Raw genomic sequence first — 22,442 nt, 5'->3', positions numbered from 1 at the left:
TGAAAAGGCGCTGTTGAAATTACCAGATTACCTGTTGTTAGTGTCCTCTGGAGCCTCTGGTTTAAAAGTCAGCAGCCTCAGAGGAAGGGGGAAGGCCGAGAAGCAGCAAAGACACATTTTTGTCTTTCTTCCTGATGTTATAGGTCACATCCACCCCCAGAGAATTGGTCTTCCTTATTTATGTAGTATGGAATATATTTGGAAAGATTTGTCATCCTACAAACTCAGGATTTATGCAGGAAAAAAGAAGAAATCCAAAACAGACAACTGACTGAAAATTAAAACCACAAATCATTAGCAACCTGAACATTGATTATTTTAATTATTTTTTTCATGTTTAATACTGCAGCATTCTATTTGGAATTCATTATTTTAATGCACATAAAATCTCTGACCCTTTAAAATATAATTTTTTTGATCTTCAGGGGAAGAGTATATAAATATCTTGACTAATAACAAATTTCTAGATCTTGAGTGTTTTCTGTGGGATTTTAATGTGACTATGCAAAACCAGCAGCTCTTGACATTATGTTCTACAGCAGCCTGCTTTGCTGAGGGAAGCACTTTGGCAGTTCTCTTCCTTTTCTCTGTATCATCTCCTCTCCTTTCAGAGGCCCCTCATCAGATGACCTATCCATTTGGCTAAGGGCTGCATGCAGCTGCATCTGAAAGAAGCCAACAGTATTCTTGGGTCAGCTGAGGAAGTCTGCTCAATTACAACTGCAGGTATAAACCATGCTTCTACCTCCTGTAACTTAGGGGAGAAAAGACCTAGGCCTCAACTCAGGTTCCAGCTGAGGTACAAAACGTATTGACTGGCTACACAGCAAATGCCGAGCAGCTTCATTGTAATGAAGAATGAATGATTTCAACTCACTGGCTCTGCTATCCTGCAGATATGAGATATGTGAAAACTGAATGTTTCCTTATCTCTGTAAATATTTTCAGTTTATAGTTATCCTACAGATATCAGACTCTCCTAGAATATCACGATACAAACTTTTTTTGTTGTTGTTATTGTTGCAAAATGAAAATGAATGTTGGCCAAGATCTGTCATTCTCTGAGAAATCTCTCAGACTGAATAGCTGATTACCCCCCAAAAACCTTGGCAGTGTTGAGTTACCCATTTTTAGGAAGAGACATTTTTAATTTTATGAGAATTAGCATGAAGAGGGAGACTCAATGAAGTAACTTCACCTCATACTTCTTTGCAATAAACAGTACTATTCCAAAGGTAAAAATCTATTTAAGGTCTGTGCCTAAGTTGTCTGCCTTTCCACTGTCCTCAGCTCTATGTTAGAGGGCTTCATTATTTTTTCAGATGAGGAGAAAGACTCACAAAAAGTGTTCACAGATGTGAAGTTATGAACTTGTTTATTAGGATCTAATCATAATGAACAGGTCTAACTTTTATTGTAGCAGAAATATACAAGACTAAATCCTTAAAATTTCAGGATATGACAGATGGTGTAGGCCTCATGAAATTATGATTAGTGTTGTCTGTGTCTAGGGCCTTGGTATATTTTTCCCCTATGCTACAGCATTACAAAAAGATGGGGAGTGTAGTACTGCCAAGATGTACACTGTATTATCAAACGGGATACTTCTAGTGAGCCAAGGCTTCTTATTAGAACGATAAGATAACCTGTGGTTGCAACTCACTTCATCACAAAGTATTCAGCTTTCAATAATGTCACATACCTCCAAGACACTATTAAATGGGTTTAGTGTAAAATGCCAACTCATTACCATTCTCTACAGGCAGTCACAAAAATGCACTTTTTGAAAACATCTGAACACAAGGTTTCATTGCAAACATAGGAAAGAAAAAGCACAGCTTTGTATTTTATTATCAATCATTTTGTTATAACCCCCATTCTTAGCTTATATTTTTAATTTCTCTAATGCAAATTTTCAAGTCTTGCAAGTTTGTACAAGTTCTAGCACAATACTGCTACTTCATTAGAATAATTTAATACTCCACACTGCTATGCAACAGACACAAAAGCAAAATCACTGTCCTCAGACACTTAAAAAGGATAAAGTTAGTGTCAAAAGTAGGTTTTGTCAAGGGGAAGCTGGGCAAATGCTTTCAATAGCGTGGGCTCAGGTAGTTCGCATGTAAATGACTTGGCATGCTTAGGCTTTCAAAACACATTTCAAGGTAATGGAAAACACAGTCAGAAAGCCCAGGACACTAGCTTTTCTTGAGGAAGCACAGCATATACATAGGAACAGAGACAATTTGGTGTGAAGTTTACTAATAATTGTAGGGAGCCGTAATTATTAGCAAAGCCCAGAGGGGAACGACTGCTAACATCAAATGAGACAGGTGACATAGAAAGGAGAGGAAGAGCTATTTAATAATATCAGTATTTGGATAACAAGCATGAATTTAATTGTGAATTGGATTGATGCAAATAAATTAGAAAGTATATTAGTTTGACATAATTAAAGTGACAGTGAAGAGTGAAATACACAGAATGTTATGCATGACCTGATGTAGCTTGAAAAGCCTGCTATTGAATAACTGAATAACAAGTATCTGAACTCTCATCTGGGCTAATGAAGATAGAATTCAACTCTTTTATCATTCCAATAGCTTGGTCTAATCCAATTTCAGTTTGAGTTCCGACAATTTCCATAGGTTTACCTCCTGTAGGTAGATGCTGTGCCATATCCACCCCAAATGACATCTGGCAAAGATATGCCCTAAATGTGAATGTACTAAATGAGCATATTGGTCAGAACAACAGTTCTGATTCCATTAAAAGAAAGCCAAAATAAATAGTTCATTTGCTGTAAATACCCATGTAGTTTGTTTGGGAAGGCAGACTGCATTACTCTTCAGTTCATTAAGGTTTACTTTAACAAGCTGTGAAGCTGATACAGCAATGGTTCAACAGTTCAATGTTGCATTGCCTTTTTCTTTTTTCTTTCTTTTTTTTTTTTTTGGAAAGCTTCAGCATCCCTCTTGGCACAAAAATCATACATTTTGAAGACATTTTTGGAAATGCCTTTGAGAAAACCTTGTTTTTCAGCCATTTATTTTTTTTTCTTCTCCTCCCAGAAGTACCTTAATATTTTTTCCCTAGCAAAACAAAGATGTTCTTTGTTTAAATAACATCTCCCTTCTTGCTTGTTATGAAACAGCACATTTCCCCAAAAGTGGTTGCTGGGTGAGATCCTTAAGTGAAGACTATTCACCTTTTGTTTAAAAAAAAAAAAAAAAAAAAGCTTACATTATTGGTTTTACAAATAAATCACATTGCTGTTATTTCTTTTTCTAATTGTTTTTTTAAGTTCAAGTGCCAGATTTAGTGTACTAGAAACTGTTTACATGCAGAATGGTTACAGCTCATGCAATGCTATGCAAGTTCTCTTATACCCCAAGATGACTGCTATGATCTGAAAGAATCAACTCTCTCAAGAGCAGTATTTTAATCTCCATGCCTACATGTGAGTGCCAGTCAATGCCCACTCCACCATGCCTGTTACCAGCAGGAACTGTTTGCATGTTTACACTGTACAATGAAGCAGCATGTGAAAGTGTTGAGCTGTGGGTAAAGGAATTATTAAAAAAGCAGGGTAAAAATGGTTGAGTGCTGCCCTATACTGCTTGCAGTCCTTGAGTAGGCTGGATATCTTTACACAGCTCCATACCATCTCTGAGTGTGGTTTGTGGGATTCTGCAGGGCCTTGCAGCCTTGTTACAGAATTCTATAGGGCTAGATAAACATTCTGCAGAGTGCTTTGTGATTCCTCATAATTTATGCCAAATTTTTTCAGCTAATGTGCAAGACAGCATTATGGCTGGCAATCAGCAGATGCTGGATGTGCATGCAAAAGCCTTACATTATTTTTATTTGCAAGTGAAGAAGTTCAAGAATTGCTCTCTTGATAATATTACCATAACTGAGTAGAATGTTGTAACACAAAGACTGCACGCTAATCCAGGAGCATAGCTTGGATACAACATATTGTACCAGTCATGGATGCTGTCAGCAAGCCAGCATCTTCAATTAGTGGTGCCCAGGTAGAAGTGGTGCCAAGTTCAGCAAACTTGGAAGCAATCTTGGCTGCTCTAACACTGTACTGAGTTTAGTACTAAAGTATTTTTTAATGCTGATGCACTGAAAATTAAGATAAGCTACAGATACAGAATAAAAATACCAAAGATATTGCTCTCCATGGAAATTAATATATATAGAAGGAAAACATATATTGAAGGTACAAGTCAAAAATGTAGAATATTTTTTCAAGGAGTTCTCCAAAATGGAAATGCTCCATCTCCTGCCATACTCCACAATTCACAGAATCACAGAAAGATTTAGGTTGGAAGGGACCTCTGGAGGTCATCTGGTCCAACTCCCCCAACTCAAGTAGGGACACCTAGAGCAGGTTGTCCAAGGACCATGTTCAGACAGTTTTTTAACATCTCCAAGCAGGAAGATCTTTTTAGGCAACCTATTCCACTACTCTGTCACCCACGCAGTAAAGTGCTTCCTGATATTTAGACAGAGCCTCTTGTATTTCAGTTGGTGCTCACTGCCTCTTGTCCTGGCACTAGGTACCAATGAAAAGAGCTTGGGTTCCTTCTATTTGAACCTTATGATAGAAATTATGACAAAACAAAAGCAGTTGGATATATGATTACTTTGTGGTAGCAAATAGAACACAATAATTCAAAATACAAAACATCAGTAGCTGTATATTATTATAAAGTGGAAATAACTGATACAGAAGGACCTAGAAGACCTCTTACTGCAATGTCTCTAGCCACTAGTTATTCACATCAGAATCTTAGGATTAAGGCTCTATGGAATTTACATGAGACTTAAGCTCTAGAAAATCCAACAAAAGAAATCCTTGAGACCATCAACATCTCTCCTAATCAATGCTAAAGCCAAGATCACTAAAATTCTCTTCTTTGTTTTCCAGTGTTAACAAATTCATTAGATTAGGTTGTATAGGTCTACTTCCCATCTCAAAGGAACTAGAGAATCAGGCAGCTGCCACCTCCTTAAACTGCCTTTTGAGAGGTGGGTAGGCCTCTCAGGAACTTGCTCCTAAATTTCATATGACAGACTGACGAGTACCTAACAGTTTTTCATAAGCCACTAAACAAGCAGTGAAAGTTGCACTCCAATATAGGGCCCAGATTTTGAGAACATTGGCTGAAGGCTGAATGTCAAGGTGTGGATATTCAGTCACGTATTCGGCAATACATGTAAGACTCGCTGCCAAACCAACCAGACTGTGAAATGCAGCTACAAACCGAGGAAAGTCAGAGATTTCAATTTGTTTCGCAATGGTAAGACCTGCAAAATGAGATGATTTGGATCCAAGATAAAACATTACATTGTGTTTCATACTCAAAGCATAAACAGACTGTTGAGCAAGAAAGGACTGTTTACTTTTTAATGTTGTTTTCCTTTTCCTACAATGGAATAGAAATATAATAGTTATAGGAAACTTTAACCTAATTAAGTCTTTTCCAAAAATGCATTGCTAGAACATTTTAGGATGACAGCTTATAAGAAAGTGAGCCAGAACGGCACTTCTGAAGTGACAGTTTCTTATGTAGGGCAGAGAGTTGCGTGGATGCACCCATCGGAGTTTGCAAACACATTTTGCCTACAGGGAATCAAGGCATGCAAAATGCCTCTGGAGGCATTAGAAGACTGCCACAATGTAATAATAAACTGGCAAAGTACTGCCTTTCCCTCTTCTCTCTTACTGGGTTTCAACCTCAACCTTTGAGGATTTCTATTGGCTTCCACAGTATCAGATACAAAATCCTCCTTATAGAATCAATTTTGAAATTGAAATCTTCTTCCCCTGTAAATTCAAATTCAGATTAACTGAGTCACTTGATGGCTATAGATAACTGTTCAAGCACTTCTGGCTGAGGATTTCAGTGCTCCTACTACTGCTCATGCCTGACCCTCCAGCAATCCCAATCACAACAAGAATATTTTCCAAATCCAGATCAGAGATATTCTGGCTAGACAACTCTGCCAGCACACCTGCACAACACACACCTGAGCCAAAATGCATCATCTGAAAAAACAATGAAAAAGTGAACATGTAGCACAGCTGTGCTTCAAGCTTTATTCTTTGTAAAGGAATATAAAGGCATTGAAAGACTTTTATAATCTCCTGAAAGACTGAGAACTAATAGTTAATATTTCATCTTTAAATAAAAGACACATTTCTTCTTTTGTTTATTAATGCAACTGAATATCCTTTTCTGATTATAAGACTTACGCAAATTGCTTCCTTTCACATTTTCTGGTTTCTATATTTCTTTATGACACCAATCCACCAAACAACCATGAAACTAATTAGAATCCCAGCAACTCAGCTCCAGGACCCATTGACACATATTTGAGTAAGTTTTCAATTATCATAAACAGTGACATATTGTTTTCTAATATTAGTCTACAATGCCTGAATTATTGCCTTAGTCGTTATTGTTTTCAGGCCTAGTTCTTAATATTCTGTCCCAAGAGAAAAATACTTATCACATTAGTTCAAACTAAAAGTTATCATACCTTTGGTAGATTTGCCCTTCACCCAACCTAAAACTGTTTTAGCCAGAACATTCTTTATTCGTAGAAAAAGGCATATTTTAATCAAGCTAAATATAAAGTTCTGATTTTCTCATATATTGAATTCTAAAAAGTTTTGCTATAAAAAACATCCTGAAAGTTCTATATGATCAGATTTAGTGGTCTTCCTTCTGATATTTAAGAAGTACAATGTGACTTTTTCAAACAATAAATTCTTTTAACCTGCATCACTGAATATCTTGAAAGTATGATTCAAAATAATACAATCAGAAAAACCTATGATGCTCAAACCATACAACAGACAGGTTTGCCCATTCAACAACATCTTTAGAACATTCGTAAAGGCCAAAGACCATGTATTGGCTTATATCTTCAAGAAATATTTATGGGCTTTTCAGAAGTCTAAGTACAAAGACTTAGGTTTGATGAAAGGCAAGCTGTCATGTAAGGACATTAATGACACTGAGATGAAGCAAATTTATAGATACTGTAACCTGAGAAGATTTGGTGTTAAACAGAACAGCTGAATGACTGTATTGCCATGGCTTTTATTATGGCCAGTGGAAGAGAAGTGACATAATGAAGCAAAAAGCAACATAACAAGCGTCCCAGAATATGTACTCAAGTACTCATCTGTACAACTAGAAAAAAATACTAGCTTCAGTGACCTTGTCTTTAAGGAGGAACAATGCAGCACATAACTTTGACCCAGTATTTATCTAATTGTTAATCCAGTCCTCACAATTAATCAGGTAAAAGTTTAAGTGTAAGAATTTGAGAGTCCTGTGTTTGTGTGTAGAAGATAAACTGAAAATATCTGATACTGTTTTCAGTTCACTCTGAGGCATTTATTACGTGTAAGATTTAACTGATCAGGTGTATTACTGCACAGAGGGAAATGTTTTACTTACCTCTTTTAATACACATTATGAGCTATTCTAGTTTGTTAATACCATTGCAAAGAAAGGGGTTTCAATACAAAACTGTGAAACAAACATTTAGAAGACAAGCTGTTATGATGTATATCGACTGCCATATGAACTTCTGTTAAGTTCCAGGACATTCATCAGTTTGTTTTTTTTTTCAGTTACGGTTTTATATTAAAAAAAAAAAAAACAAAATGTAAAGAATTAATGAAATCTGACTTCTCATTTCTTCCAGACTTGGTATTGAACAGTTTTCTAGAATGTAGGAAGCCTCAAGGGCAGGTAAGAGACCCAGTTCAGTTCTGATTACTATGAGATTGTTTTCTTCACAAAATCCTTCCTTTCTGTGTCTTTAGCAAAGACAATTGCTGATGAAATTCTACCTCCAAAAAGAAATAGCTCAGTTTTAGTAAGTTCTGAACACACGTATCTGGAGGTAGAATAAAAAAATAACAAGTGAAAGTAGAGATGGTATCTCTCCTGATGTACTTATACTAGATACAGCTTGGTACTTCTGCAAATGAATTAGGTTATATGATGAATTAGTTGTCACTTTGTAACTGACTGAATGTCATGGAACTGGAAATGCAAAGTTGTTTTCTCTTGAATTAAACATAGCGCAGTCACAAAGGACTATGCTCAAATAAGGACAGTAGAAGACAAAAAACCTATAAAATTATCTCCCTGGCCCTAGGGATAAGAGATTCCATGATCTAATAAAGAGGGATGACATATTTGCCCATATAAGCGAAGAGTTTTCCTGGAAGGCCTGATCCTGTACATACCCCTCATTCTTCACTGCTTATAGCATTAATGTTTCAGCCAGAATCTAGCCCTTTGCTTGCTGGTGTGAATTGTTTTGCTAGCCAAGACCACCCTGCTAGCTACGGATTACTTAACTATTGAACAAAAGAAAACATTGACTAACCTGCTTAATATTATATCCAATAGTATAGAGAGGTATCATGCCTGTTACAAACACTGCTTCAGGGAGAAGGCAGAGATAATTATATTCTGGAGGATTGTAGTTCACTTGAACATATGTAACATTCTTGGTGTAATTAAGAAACTACCTGTTGGCATATATAAATTTTACATGTAAGAATGAGCAAGTAAAAATTATTGAGTACTTCTTATTTTTACATCCCTTTAAGTTAAAACTGGTATGACTGTCTAATTTTGTGTTCTGCAACTTATTCCAGTTGCAAATTCAGTTCTCATATTGTGTCAAACTTTATCTTCTTTCAGTAGAAACATTCTTGATTTTAGAAAATATTTGTACTCTCTTTAAACGTCTTTCTTATTCACTTTCAAAGTCAGGCCTTCCTGATCCATTGTATTTATTTCCTAATCTTGTAGCATGGCTATGGTACTGCATGTGGTATGTTTGGTTAATTTTTTCATGTTTTACTTAGAAGGGACTTTGTGTTGACTGTTTATGCCTTTTTTTTTAATATTAAATATATCAATTTCTACTTCTTTTTTCTTCAAAGCTACAGAACTTCATTTTAGATGATGCCATCTGTTTTCGTTAGTCTTTAGTTTTTAAAACTCCCTTATAATCGTTTTAATAATTGTCAATAGCTTTTCGTCTTCAATTAGGTGGAACCCATCCTTCTGTTGTAAGCTGTGTGTATTCCATAGGTTTCCCAGTTCCTAATAAATCTAAACATGTTTTTCATTCCTATCCATGCAGACATGGTATTTGGAAATATTTTAGAAAATACTAGCATGAAGATTCTCGTCTTTCATCATTGAATAAATTAAACTGTGCTTCCAGCACGTCTCTTCCACTTTATCATGCCACTGGTTGACCACTCAGAACTAAGAAAGTGACTAGCTGGCTTATAAGACCTGCTACCTTTGCACCCACAAAGAAGTTACCATGAGGTCCTAACCACCATGACAAACCCACTGATTGAAACAACTGTTAAACAAATTACCCAGCACTAGAGAAGTTTCCAGATGGAAATCCTCTCTATAGAGGGGTCAGTCTCAGTAGAAGTGTGATCAAACTAAAATAAGAAAATGCATTTTATTCTTATTTTGTTAAGCATCATCTCTGGTCATCCTATTGCTCACAGAAATATCTATATTTGCTACAGATACAATGGGTATAGACATAAGGCTGATATCTGTATTGGCTTTCCTATATTTAAAAGCAATGATCATTATACAATCCTTTGGTTGCCAGTAAAATTTCTGTGTATGAACATGCATCATGAATCTAAGTAAAGATGAAAACAGCATTGCTTAGTACCTGGGAAAGAAATTTTGAGGTACAACTCTTAATCTCATTTGTAATTCACTTTGGGTGAATCATTAACCTCTTTCTGTTCAAAATTCCTATAGGTCTCCCCTAATGAAATTCAACTCAAAATCTGTCATAACGAAGCACACAAGGGAAGAAAGAAGCAGACAGTACATGTACCAGAAATTGCACTTGTGACTGATACGAGAAGCAAATGGAGGGCAGGTGTGATTCCCTGGGTAGTGTGATAACCACTATTTCAAGCAAGAACAAATCTGGTCATCATTTCAGTAAAAGGAGGATTTGCAGAAAAGTGTCAGTCCTAAAATACCTACCAACCTTATAAACACTCAAAAGAATAAAAAGCACTTTTCTTCATAAATCATAAAATAAAAGCAGGCACAGAATCCAAGACCTACTCCCACTGAAGCTGTGTTACTGACACCCGTTTCCTACCCATGCTTTTACATGCCTAACTTGTATACCCTGCTTTTGCCAGAAAACTAGTTTTGGAATAACAGAATCTTTGTCAACCTGGGTATGAGGCGGGGACTGCAGAGTCCTACAAATGCATATGGGGCTACCAAACAACTTCTCTTCAGTTGGGCAAATATGGAGAAATTGTTCTGTTCATTTAAATTAAAAAAAAAAAAAAAGGGAAGAAGAAGAAGAAGAAATATGCCAAATTCCCCAGTGACTTCTCACAATCTTTACTGCTTTAGTAGGAATACAGACTACAGTGTATCATCTGAACATTATTAAAACATGCAGACCACACAAATAGTTCAACAATACTTCCTTGGGAGAAAATATTATTGGTCCCAGAACTAGTCTCTTTGACCATATGTGTCGGGGGTTTAAGGAAATGTTTTTCCCTCTTTAGGAAAAGACTAGATCATTTCATTAATCCAAAATAAGACAATATTTTACTTGGAGACATATTTTGTCATCACTTGCACAATGTTTTGTTAAAATATACCCAAGTATACTCTAAGCAAATGAATATACCAAAGACAAAACCCAATGTAGAAATAATACCAGAGTCTGTCTATCTCACATGAGATTAATTTTCAGTTAGATTATCATTTTAGGAAGTTGTAATCAAAACTTTAAAACTTGTACAAAATTTGTCTGATATTAATCAAATAAAATAGATCTTGAAACTCAGGCATGAAAAAGATGATACCTTGGATGACACATTCCAAGTCAGTGACATCAGGAGGAGGCAGTAAGAAAGGTCTTTCAGATACAATGCAAAATTTGGCTATAGAATGATTCACTAACTGAAATGAACTTCTTTTACTCTTTTATTCCTTTAAGATCAAGGTCCTGTACCAAATGGAAAAAAATTGCTTTTCTTGAGCTAATAGACATTTCTACTGTTACTCACTCACTTTGTACAGGAGCTTTGAAGGTCACGAACTCTTGACAAGATGTGCCACATGCATGCTTTTCTGTTATCATTTATATTACTTTTTTTTCATTCTGTCATTGTTTTTAAAGGGAGTTAGTGTGAAAAGACTTAATCTTGTTTATGAGGAAAATGTTATTCAACATAATCAAAACCTTGCTATATGATTCATTTTCATTTCATATATGCATTTCAACACAGATAATGATATCTGGAGTTATGCAGCATATACAGGCCCTGACTCAAAAGCTTTTGAAAACAGTATGTTAATTTCAATTGGCCCTGGATTGGATTGCTAACCTATATTGTATTGGCTCTTTATTGCACATATAATTAATATCAGAAGTTTCTTGGTAACAAGAGGTATACAATGATTCACCAAGGAACTTGAAAAGTTGAATTTTAAGTCTTTCAATGAGTTGGAAAACAACATGATGTACTAGCAACCCTGGCTTACCACTGTCTGCTACTTTTCAATGTTAAGCCACATTACCTTTCGAAGCTCATTTTATTACTACGTAATTATTTGTAACATGGCTCATATTTAAATGCCAAACTGACTACAACAAAGATCAATGAATTCCTTTGTACCTTCTATATAAATTCCAGCCATGGTCATCATCTTCCTAGATTAAAAGTGTGGCTATTTTATTTATTTATTTTTTAACATTAGTACAGAACGGGATGTTGTTCTGGGGAAAGGCTCTAGAAATCAGACCCTATCTTCTTGCTACAGAACAACACAATCATTGTGATGGATTTCTACAGCATCTTCCTTTTCTTTATATCATGACTGACTGACCGTTCAGACAAAGTTATCATGGCTACTCATTTATCCTTCTGAAATTAGTAGGATTACTCACATGAGTAAATAGAACCAGATTTGGCCCTTACCTTATACCAATAAAAATAACCTTTTCCTGTAAAATAGCACTGATCATTGAAGTCAGTCAGTTGTAAAAAACATCATGTTCTTACTCCACCAAATTTGGCTTGGTATGTGTCAGACATAGTATACTTGATGCTTCAGAGAAAAAGAACAAACCCCATCATGCCTTGTTCTGCCCTCCCAAAGATTAAACAAGAAAAATGAAGTCCTGTGCTACATTCCTTAAAAGCTGACATGAATATGCTTCTCCTTACAAACACTTCCTTAGCCAAACAGTAATTCCAGCCTGCCAACATTTGTTTAGCATGAACGTACTTTGGTTTAATGCTACCTGCAGGCAGATACAGATTCCTGTCAATCTTAACTCGCCATGACAACAGAAATTAAAGCTTGCTTTCTATTACATCCAGAATAAACATAACTGAGAAGGTCTGTCTGTCTAAAGAAACATCTTGCATTTGGAAAGTCACAGCCATCATAAGAGCAAACCTAATTTTTCATATATTTCAAGGCTGACTCCCATATTAACTGCATATCTATTTCCTTTTCTATTCCCCAGAATAAGGGATCAAAGGATGTAGGAAGGTATAAGGGCTACTGCTACTACAGAGACTACGCAGAACCTAGCTTAACGATGTCAGATTGGGGTTGAAATCCATTTCATATTCTGAGGCCAAACACCTGCTTGCTTCAATAGAAGAACACTATACCCTTATAAGCAACGATGCTCTACCTTTCCTGACCTTGGCAGAAAGATAAAAGTGTCAAACCATTTGGCCTTTCTGGTACTTACACTACTTCAAATCCTTTTGAGCATCGCATGCAGCTCACCTATTTCTACTTGCCATAGCACCTTTGTTCAACACATTGTTGAGTCCATAAACTATCTGGCACTTGAAGTTAAGTTTCTTAAAGCACCGCTTAGTAGCTCAGCAGATGGGCCGACTCTCAGTAATGTATTCTTTAAAAAACACAAGTTCAAAGTGCAACATTGATTTTTATATTTTTGCCCTATTTCAGTGTTCGAAACATGCAAGAAACTCAGTTCATGTTATCATATGGACAAGTAATGTTTTTTCATGGAATGGCTAAACTCACTAGCAAAATCTCTGCTTTCATACAACACATCTAATTTTATAATCAAAAAATTTTAAGTGGTGTTGAAACTCACCTTCATTACCAAAATTCTTCTAATGACATGATAAATAGCCCCATAATCGAAATCATCCTTTTGTTCAAACTGAAAATATTCTTTATCAGGAGAAATAGCTTTAATAATTTCAAGATGTTATTGGAATAAATGCTACTGGCTTGAGTAGCCATTCTACTTGGCAAGTCTGTGTAACCAGTGTTCACCACGCCCTGATGAGAAAGAAAAATAAATAGTTGTCAAAGCTTTCATGTATTATCTTGGAAAAATTTCACATGTTCTCCACAGATCTGATGCCTGTTTTATACATGCTAGTAAATTAAATTTGCATATTACTGTAGACATGAGTTACTAAAGCTTTGTTTTACAAGTTCTGTTTAAAACTAATAGCTTACTCTGATGCATGACCAAAGAAAGCCAGCAATTTTGTCAGGAAGCCAGAGACCAAATGAGCTGGGAGGCCAGTCAGGGAACTAGTCACAAAACCATATGGTCCTTATTTTTGAGAATAAGAAATCAACTACTACTTCAAATTTGAAAACACCTCACGATTGTCTGATAAGAATCACATTGCACAATGTGTTTCCCAGATTAACTGTACTCCAGTCAACCCTAAGGAAGAAGATATAGGTACCTTCACATTTAAAGTCTTTGCAAGTATATCTGGATGAAGATCATGTTTCTTTAACATCCTTTCATATTATTATGAATGCAGACCTGACGGTCTGAAAACACTGAAGAATTCTAATGCCATGCTCTGAAAACAACTTAAACAACTTACACTGAATTCTGATCTTGAACAGGATGCTCTAAATGATTATTTCTTCCTTTCATTGCATCATTCCATGATAGCCATCTGGACACTGCAGTTGCAAGTTCATCCCATATGCAGCCACACATGTTGGCTTCAACACACATCTTAAAGGAAGTCAAGACAATATCATGATGATAAGCAAGTATGGCAACCACAGAAGTCAAAACAATGTAAAATTGAAAAGGTTTTAGTTTGAATGGTCTGAACTTTTGGGTAGACCTGTGCGGTGTCAAGAGTTGGACTTGATGATCCTTAAGGGTCCCTTCCAACTCAGGATATTCTATGATTCTATGATTCTATGAATGTTCTTTTCATCTAGATTGCCAGAATAGGCCGGTGCATATATCTGCTATCTGAAGGAAAACAGACAATGAATGCTGCAAGTATTTTGCTACTGCTTTATGCCCCACTTCCCAAGTTGGTTCCTAACAAGAAATGCCTTAGCTTTTCCCCCTCAGGAAAATTAGTGCACACAGCATTTTTAGTTGCTTCAAATAATGGCTCTTTACAAAGGAAAACAAATGACAGTACTACAAAGAAGAAAAAGTAAAGCATTACAGCTATTACCAATGAGAGTAAGGCAGAGAATAGCAGGTGTCTAGAAGATTTTTCCTCATTATGCATAATAGTATTTGGCTTATTTGCATGCTGGAATCCCACAGCTTGTGTAAATTTTCCCACTATGTAAGCTGGATATTTAAACGATAGAGCAAGCCATTGAGCCATATGGCATACAAGCAGACCACCTGTGTGCCTAAAAAGCCCAGTGCTATACGAACACCAACAGAGCAACATGGCACATGAAGTCTAGGCAGAAAAATCTAGGCAGCACACATGGGCAGAAGATGCAAGCAATATCCAAACTGTTGATTATATGTGATACTAGATGAATGTCAACAGAAACAACCTGACCCAGAACGACATACTTGGAAATGGTTCAGTAAGAGAAATACTTAAGCTTGGAAAAATCTACATGAAAACTAAGTATTTCAAATTTTAAATAGAAAAATAACAGAAATATTTCTTTCCCCCAGAGGAAAAGACAAAACTGGCCTTTTTCCATTAAATTAAACACCGATAGCAAATTTCTCATCAGTTCTGCAAACTGTAGAGTTGGGAATTATGCAAACTTCACTATCTTTAATCAAGCCCAAGCGTTACTGATTTAAAACTCTTTTGACAAACAATTTAGCACAAAGCCCTGGGGATGCAAAATCAAGGGACAAAGGTAGGCCCTTCTAGAACATCACTGTAACCCAGCAAGTTTATTAACAGCCTTGATTTCATCAGTTTCATTATATCTGCCATTCTTCAGGTTTTAACTGTTTGAACCAGATCATTACAGAAAAAATAATCTTCCATTTAAAAGAAAAATATCCATGTAACTAAGTTGGATATGTGACCCCTGAAGGGATAATGACAGAAAAGTTTAAGATTGATTACCCCTTCACATTTTTTTGAAAACAGTCTCACATTTAGGACAGCATTGTTCTGGAAAAAAAAAAGTAAAATGCAAATTGTTTAGACAATATTTCAACAGACAAATAATTATACCTTTATATCATGTCACCAATATACATGGCATGACTTTTCCAATTCACATCTGAACTTCATCTAAAAACGATAATCTTGAGTTGAAATTTATCATTTATATTATAAAACTGTAAAACAGTGACACTGAACAATATCTTTTAAAAATTTACTCTTTTCTGTATTTGGAAGTGGACAGCTCAAAAGTTTTATTAATAAAGCTCTAGGGATGAATTTATGGGCATTTTTGGTATTATTGTTAAAAATGATGTTACCATGCTTATAAAAGTCACAATGCATAAAACATTCAAAGATGGAATGTTGGTGTGGGGATAATATTCCAAGTTGTGGTTTCATTACTTAGGAAAGAAAAAACTCTGCTTTAGTACTCCACAACACATAGGTAAGAATTCCATGACAGGTCGACTGTGTCTTCATGGAAAAAGACTGTCTTCATTACTGTAACAGATTACTTTTTAATTTCGTAAAGCAACACTGATATTGCTTGTATTTCCCCTGCATGTCAGTTATTTCTAAATGCTGCAGTGCAATCTACACACATTACAAACGTAAAGTTATCCAGGATAAGTCATTTCTGCTGTACCTCCAGCCTCAGCTTCACAGTTACTCATCATTCTTTCAACCCCTTAGTGATTAGAATTGGAGCTTTCCTCCCCACCTACATATTTAAGAAAGTAAACCAAACAAGGTTAATAATTCTAACTAGAAACAAAGACAACAACTGAGTAGATATATAATACTTCTGATGCTTCCAGAAGAAAATATAAAATAATAATCATATTGTGTATGAATATCTAGGTAAGTGCTTATTTCACTAAGCATATTATATTGGCAGGGACAGAGATATGTTTAAGCTCTGCAATAGTTATAAGCAATATCTAACGTGGTATAAGAGCTGTACTAATATCAATATCAAAGCTGTACTAATATCAATATAAAAGTCTTTATACTGTTTGGTAAATAATACCAGTTCTGCTTCAATATGTTCTTGAGGCTTTTTTTTTTTTTTTTTTGCTTGACTCCTGCTGCTGGGGAGATGATCTTGGAAGCAGGCAATCCATGCCAGGGGCAACCCTGAGTGACTGCAGCCCAGGGGTGACTGCTGCTGAGGCAGGGATAGCCACAAGGAGCTATGGCCTGTGGGTGACCCTAGTAGACAGAACCAGTTACACACAACCCTATACTCAAAGGAAATGAGAAGGACCAAGCATAAATGTGGGAAAAAAGAGGGAACTTGAGACTAGGAAGGGGACAGGAGGAAGGAGGTGTTTGGCTTAAGCTGAGCCTGGGAATTCAAGAAGAAACATATTCCAGTGTTTAATTATTTGTGTTTTCTTTCTTCTGAATACCCAAATCAGTGATCAGAAATGTATGATAATTCACAATAAATCAAGTAAAAATTCTCTAAGTCACAACTCCTGACTGCAATACATTAGACAAACCTGACAAATTGTTTTCAAAGGATATTCTTCAGTGCAAATGAGAGCAGAACTTTGACCATAATATTTTAGTGTTAAACAGTATTTTAGATTCTAAGCCATATTTTCTTACTCTGCCTACTATCAGATCCTCTAACACCCCTTGCTTTGTAACTCCTGCTGCATCCAGCCCAGTAACGTCACTGGTGATTATCAGCATCTAGAGAGATCAAACGGATAGTAAAGTGTATTCAATGACCACTTCTTCCATCACTTGTTGTGTCTGCAATATGCCTTATCTTCAAAAGCACTTGAACTTTAAAAGAGCATCAGTGGCTACAAACTACAGTACTTCACGGAAGTAAAAATAGTATATATAAAAACTTATCTCAATAATGCAACACAGTTAAACAGCTGATTTAGGTAATAAGAGCAGGTGGTCATCCATATTCCATATAACGTGTGCTATATGTAGAAAATAGATAAGGTAGAAATAAGTTGGATAAAAAGTTAAACAAAACATTGCTAGAGTCACTATATCACAGGATATAGACCTTAATATAAACTTTGTTAACAAAAGATGCTAATCCTGATTTGTCCAGGTATCTAACTGTTTTCTTTTACTAAAGCTCTTCTCAGACATGAATTGACAGCTACACTGAGAAGGGTATCAGAATGCAGAGCTCAGCCTTAGAATGAAAAAAATAGACTGTTTTAAGATCCTTAAAAATCACCGAATGTCCCTCTAAGGTATGATGTGATTTAATGCATTTTTACACTTAAAATTATTGCAATTGATCAAGCACTTGCCAAAAATAAATGAATAAATAAATAAACAGGGCAGAACTCAAAACACAAATGTAATACATTCACTCACAAATTTTATTTCCCTCACATACACTGTATTAAGGCAGGTGAGAACAGACAGTTTGAGTCCTATACTGTGGTGTCCTGCCAAGCAGAAGGTCTTGTACAACATCCTCCTGGGGACCACCGTAGGAACACTCCAATCCTGAGCCCTTGGGGAAAGCTTAAAGGTACTGATCAAAAAAAAAAACGTATTCAGAAATGCTCAAGTGCAGTTAAAATTAAATTGTACAGGATGGCACAGATTTCTAAAGCCGGTACATTCACACAAGCAAAAAATAGCACAACGATTCAAACAGTTATTTCTTGGACTGATCACTTGGGAGACTTGAACAACCTTATTACACTAGTAGTCCAGGTTTCCAGCACAGAAACCTACTCTGTAAACAGCATCAGTAGCAACTATACCTTCACAGGAGCAACTTGTTCTGCCACCATTATCTCACCAGTAAAATACCTGCCGAATACAACTGACAGCACTACTGATTTGTAGCTACAACATGTAAAAAGAATGGCAAAAGTACGCACATGAAATGTCACATACTCCTGAGCTCAGATGCCAGCACACAGATCACAGGAGCAAAGCCAAAACTTCTTGAGATAAATATGTAAACCAATTAGATAATTAATAGAAGCCTCATAAAATAAACAATAGCTATAATTGACATCTTAAAGCAATAAATCTAGAAACAATACATTCAAACATCAATCCAATTTTTACCAGTGGTTTGAAGATGAAAGGTTTGGTGGAAAACAATTGCTGGGAAAAGAATGCATACCAAAGGTGCAGGCTCATAGCATAAAGTGCTTCCTGCAACTGCAATATCTTATTTTTCTTTCTGTGGATCAGCTAACATGCCTATACTTCAGTGTCGACACGCTTGCACAGAACATGGACAGTGCACAGATCTGCTCCCAGCTATTCCAGGAATTCGCAGCATAGATTCCCCTGCTAAAGTAACCAGTTGATGATTATATGAACTTTACATGAACTAGGAAACAGGGTAAACCTTTCAGTTACCTTCAGAAGGAAGTAAAACCTTTGAAGTATAAGCTGCATTCATAATTATGTGCTTCTTAAGCACTCCTCTATTACTTACTCCTCCCAATAAGCTACTGCTCAAAAGCCTTCTCAATTTATTGTTTGTTCAGAGAACAGGAGGTGGACCAGAAAATATTCTTGAAAATGTTTTGCATCAACTTTCTGTAACTATATGGACCACACTAGAATAAAGATGACATAGAAAAAATAAAGAATATATATCTTTGTTACAGCAGGTTCTCTTTTTTTGTTAGCAGCATCTAAGGCTTGGTTTGGCTTGTTTGGTTTTGATTTACTAGGGAATTAAGGAAAGAACCACTGATTTTTTCCAAATTGCTGCAGATATTTGTTAATATGAAAGGGAAGGTTGTTTTATTAAGGTTGTTTTGCTTCCACCTTTCTTTTTTTTTTCTTTCACCTCAAAGAAAGTTTTTCAGGCTAGTTAACTATAGGTTTCTTAGAGCATTACAGCATTTGGCCAAAAAACTTCTGCTTAGCAAAATTTAACAATCTGAAAACTTTTCCATCTTTATAGCTTCCCTATTTAAAACATTTTTTTCTTCCTTCCTTCAAAATTTAAAATAAAACGAAGCTCTAGCACATAGTAAAATCCCCTTTAATCTAAAAGCAACTGATATAAGACCAACCTAATGTCACTGGTCTAAACGTTACTGCAAGGTGCATCCAGTGCAACTCTCTTGTCTATCTGGATATGGATGGCAAAACAGCTGGTCCATTATCAGTAGCACAAGGCAAGATGGACAGTCAATCTGGGAATTCCTATACAACTCTACAAAATAAGTATTTTGTAGCTAACAAAAAAGGAGAGATAATTTATCCCCACTGCAGTTAATGGCAAAATTTCCACTGGCTTCACTGAAGTGAAATTTTACCCAGTGGATGAAAATTAAAGACTGGCAAAACTGAGAGTTGCCGATATGTATGTTGATCCAGGGCAAAACATGTTTTCCGTATTAGTTAAAAAACTGTTTTCCTCCTGTGGGTACCATGTGCTTTGTTATCACAGCCATACAGTCCTGAGGTAATAATTTATTTTGGTCTACAGGCAAATAAAAAACATTAAAAACAAATATTTTAAGAGAAGCTTATATATATAAAAAAATCAGCATTATTTAGAGTCCTGTGTTAGGCTATTGGAGGGAAACCAGAGGGTTTGACACTAGGTTAATTAGATTTGAATAGCTTCACAGACAGAAAGAGAGGTGGAATATGCAACAGGAAAATACTATTCATCTTTGTAGCCAGATTGTTTAAATTTACCAGAGCTGTCATCGAGACCTTTTAGAGACTAGTTTCATGATTTTGTTTATAGTTCTGTAAAGAGAAACAATACTGACTGCTGACATTATCATGACTTGTAATTTTTTCCCCCTTAACTTCACTGTGGCTGAACCCATAAAAACTGATTTAACTTCATTTCCTTCTGACAACAAAAGAAAAAAAAATGCTTTTAGTAAGGTACAAAGATACAAAACTGAAAGGCACAATTTAAGTCGTAAGTCCTGTGTCCTTCAGCTGCAAGCACCACACATAATCTTTTTGTAAACCTAGTTTGGCTTCAGAAATATCTAAGTAGGAAATGTTTCCTATCAAGTGCAATTTGAAGTGTAAGGTCACAGCAGTAATTTTCTTATAGATACAAATGAAGGAAAAAATCCACTGGACCAAGTTGTTACGCTGTGGATGAAGATCTTTCTTCATCTATATCTGATCTGATTCAAATCTTACTGATGTCAGATTAAAAACTGTTCAAAGATGGAAAGAGGAGACCACTTGCTTTTTTCGAAGGTACAGGACAAAGTCTTGTTCTGCATCCCTAAAGATACAGGACAAAGCAGTAACTGCAGCAGTGGACACAGTTAAGAAAGCAAGACAGTTCCAGCATAGCTACAGATCAGTGTACTCTGTATTACTTATTATGTTTATATAAAGAGAACTATACTTATTTACATAATCATCACAAGACAGCTTGATATTTAGCTTACTGTTTGCATAGAGATGCATCAACCAATTATCATCTTTTTACTTTATTCTTCAGCACAGACATGATACAGTTAAAGGATTTTATTCACCTCTACAGTACAGTTATTCTTCTGATGGAACTGAACTAGGATCACTTTCCTCTGGAAAAGTGGAAATCCCCAGTTGCTGTCAGCTAACTCCCAGCTTGTCTTCAATCTACTTTACTGCTCGCCAACTTACGTCACCTCACATTTTTTTTCCTTTCTCAAATATGGAGAGAAACTGAAAAGGTAATTTCTGGATTGTACACAATGCTTCAGTTTATTCTGACCACAAATGTTTAAAAACCATCAGGGAATGAAAAGGTCACATCAAAGCTCTCTACCAGCATGTGAGTTCTGTACTCTTTTCCTTCTTTTGTAATCATTACTGAATCTTATTCTGTGCTTTCTTTGATATTGAGGTGGTAGCAGTACCATAAGCTTACTTTTTTCCTACACTGCTAATGGGTGTTTTACTCATTTTAGATTATCTCAGTTTGGATAGACAGACAATAATCCAGATCATATTAACTGCTTATTTCTGCACAGTTTTGTTCATTAGCCACTTGTGTTTTCTCAATAAACAAAAGAGACTGATAATTTGTATTTTGCAAGCAAGAATAATAATAAAAGTTTTAGTCCAAGGGGGCTGGAGGGCTGGAAAAATGAAACAGTGGCATAATCCACACTTTTTCTCTCTCTTTTTTTTTTTTTTTAAAATCATAAACAGGGGCTTCTAATTTATTTAGCTTTCACTTGCTCCCACAGTTAATTCGTCTTAGATACTCACTGCCAGGAGGTGAGATAAAGAGAAATTTGAGGACTGGCATTTTATAAGATATTTAACAGGTGTGTTAAAAGGTCCATAGACTGTATGGCTATAGGAAGTATGGAAATATGAAATACTGGGAGATGGACCTCTCTACTGGGTCACTATTATTCTAAGAGGGAAAAATTACTGGTAGATGATTTCCTGAAAGCATGAGAGCAAAACCTGGTAGGGTACATAACAAAGCAACCTCTTCCCATCCACCTCTAAGTAGACAGGGGTCACAAAGTAGCTGGTTTTCATCTTTGTGCTAAGCCTGCCAACCAGACTTAGGGTTGGTACTTGCACAAAGGTGTCACTGTTACCATCTGTCTGGATCTGGTTTCATTACAACCAGAGTGAGGTTTTTCATTGGAATAATGTCAGAAGCCTTGACATAAAAAAGCTTAAAACATAAGATATTAACCCTTTCTGTTCTTCCCTACCACATTCTTAAAACAGCTTCCTAGTATAGTTCCAGCTTTCTCAGTGTAGGATGTGAAGTTGAGAATCTCAAGAAACTCTAGGAACTGAATCATCATTGGAAAACAGTTGTGACAGCACTGTGAAAGAAAAGTGGGAAATAGGACAAATGGCAGGGGGGACTGAATCTCTCTTAGCTCCTCTTCCTTTGGCATATCTAAGCCCGCATATACAGAGCACAAAAGAAAATAAACTTGCACATGAGGCAGTTATAAAGGAATCAAGGCAGGGA

At 36.0% G+C, this 22,442-nt stretch overlaps 1 protein-coding gene across 1 annotated transcript in view; it reads right to left on the bottom strand.

Annotated features, from left to right (window-relative positions):
• Nucleotides 1-22,442, bottom strand: part of FAM227B (family with sequence similarity 227 member B) — a 233,305-nt gene that overhangs the window by 138,590 nt on the left and 72,273 nt on the right. The window contains exons 7-9 of the mRNA XM_080607961.1: nt 13,985-14,121; nt 13,225-13,415; nt 32-271 (exon numbers count right to left, since the gene is read on the bottom strand). The gene's annotated coding sequence lies outside the window, so the exon portion shown is untranslated. The remainder of the gene's footprint in view (nt 1-31; nt 272-13,224; nt 13,416-13,984; nt 14,122-22,442) is intronic.

Source organism: Anser brachyrhynchus (assembly GCF_964034855.1).
Source record: "Anser brachyrhynchus genome assembly, chromosome: 11".
Taxonomy (NCBI): domain Eukaryota; kingdom Metazoa; phylum Chordata; class Aves; order Anseriformes; family Anatidae; genus Anser; species Anser brachyrhynchus.
Note: the sequence above shows the minus strand (reverse complement) of the source record. Positions and strands in the feature narration are given on the sequence as shown.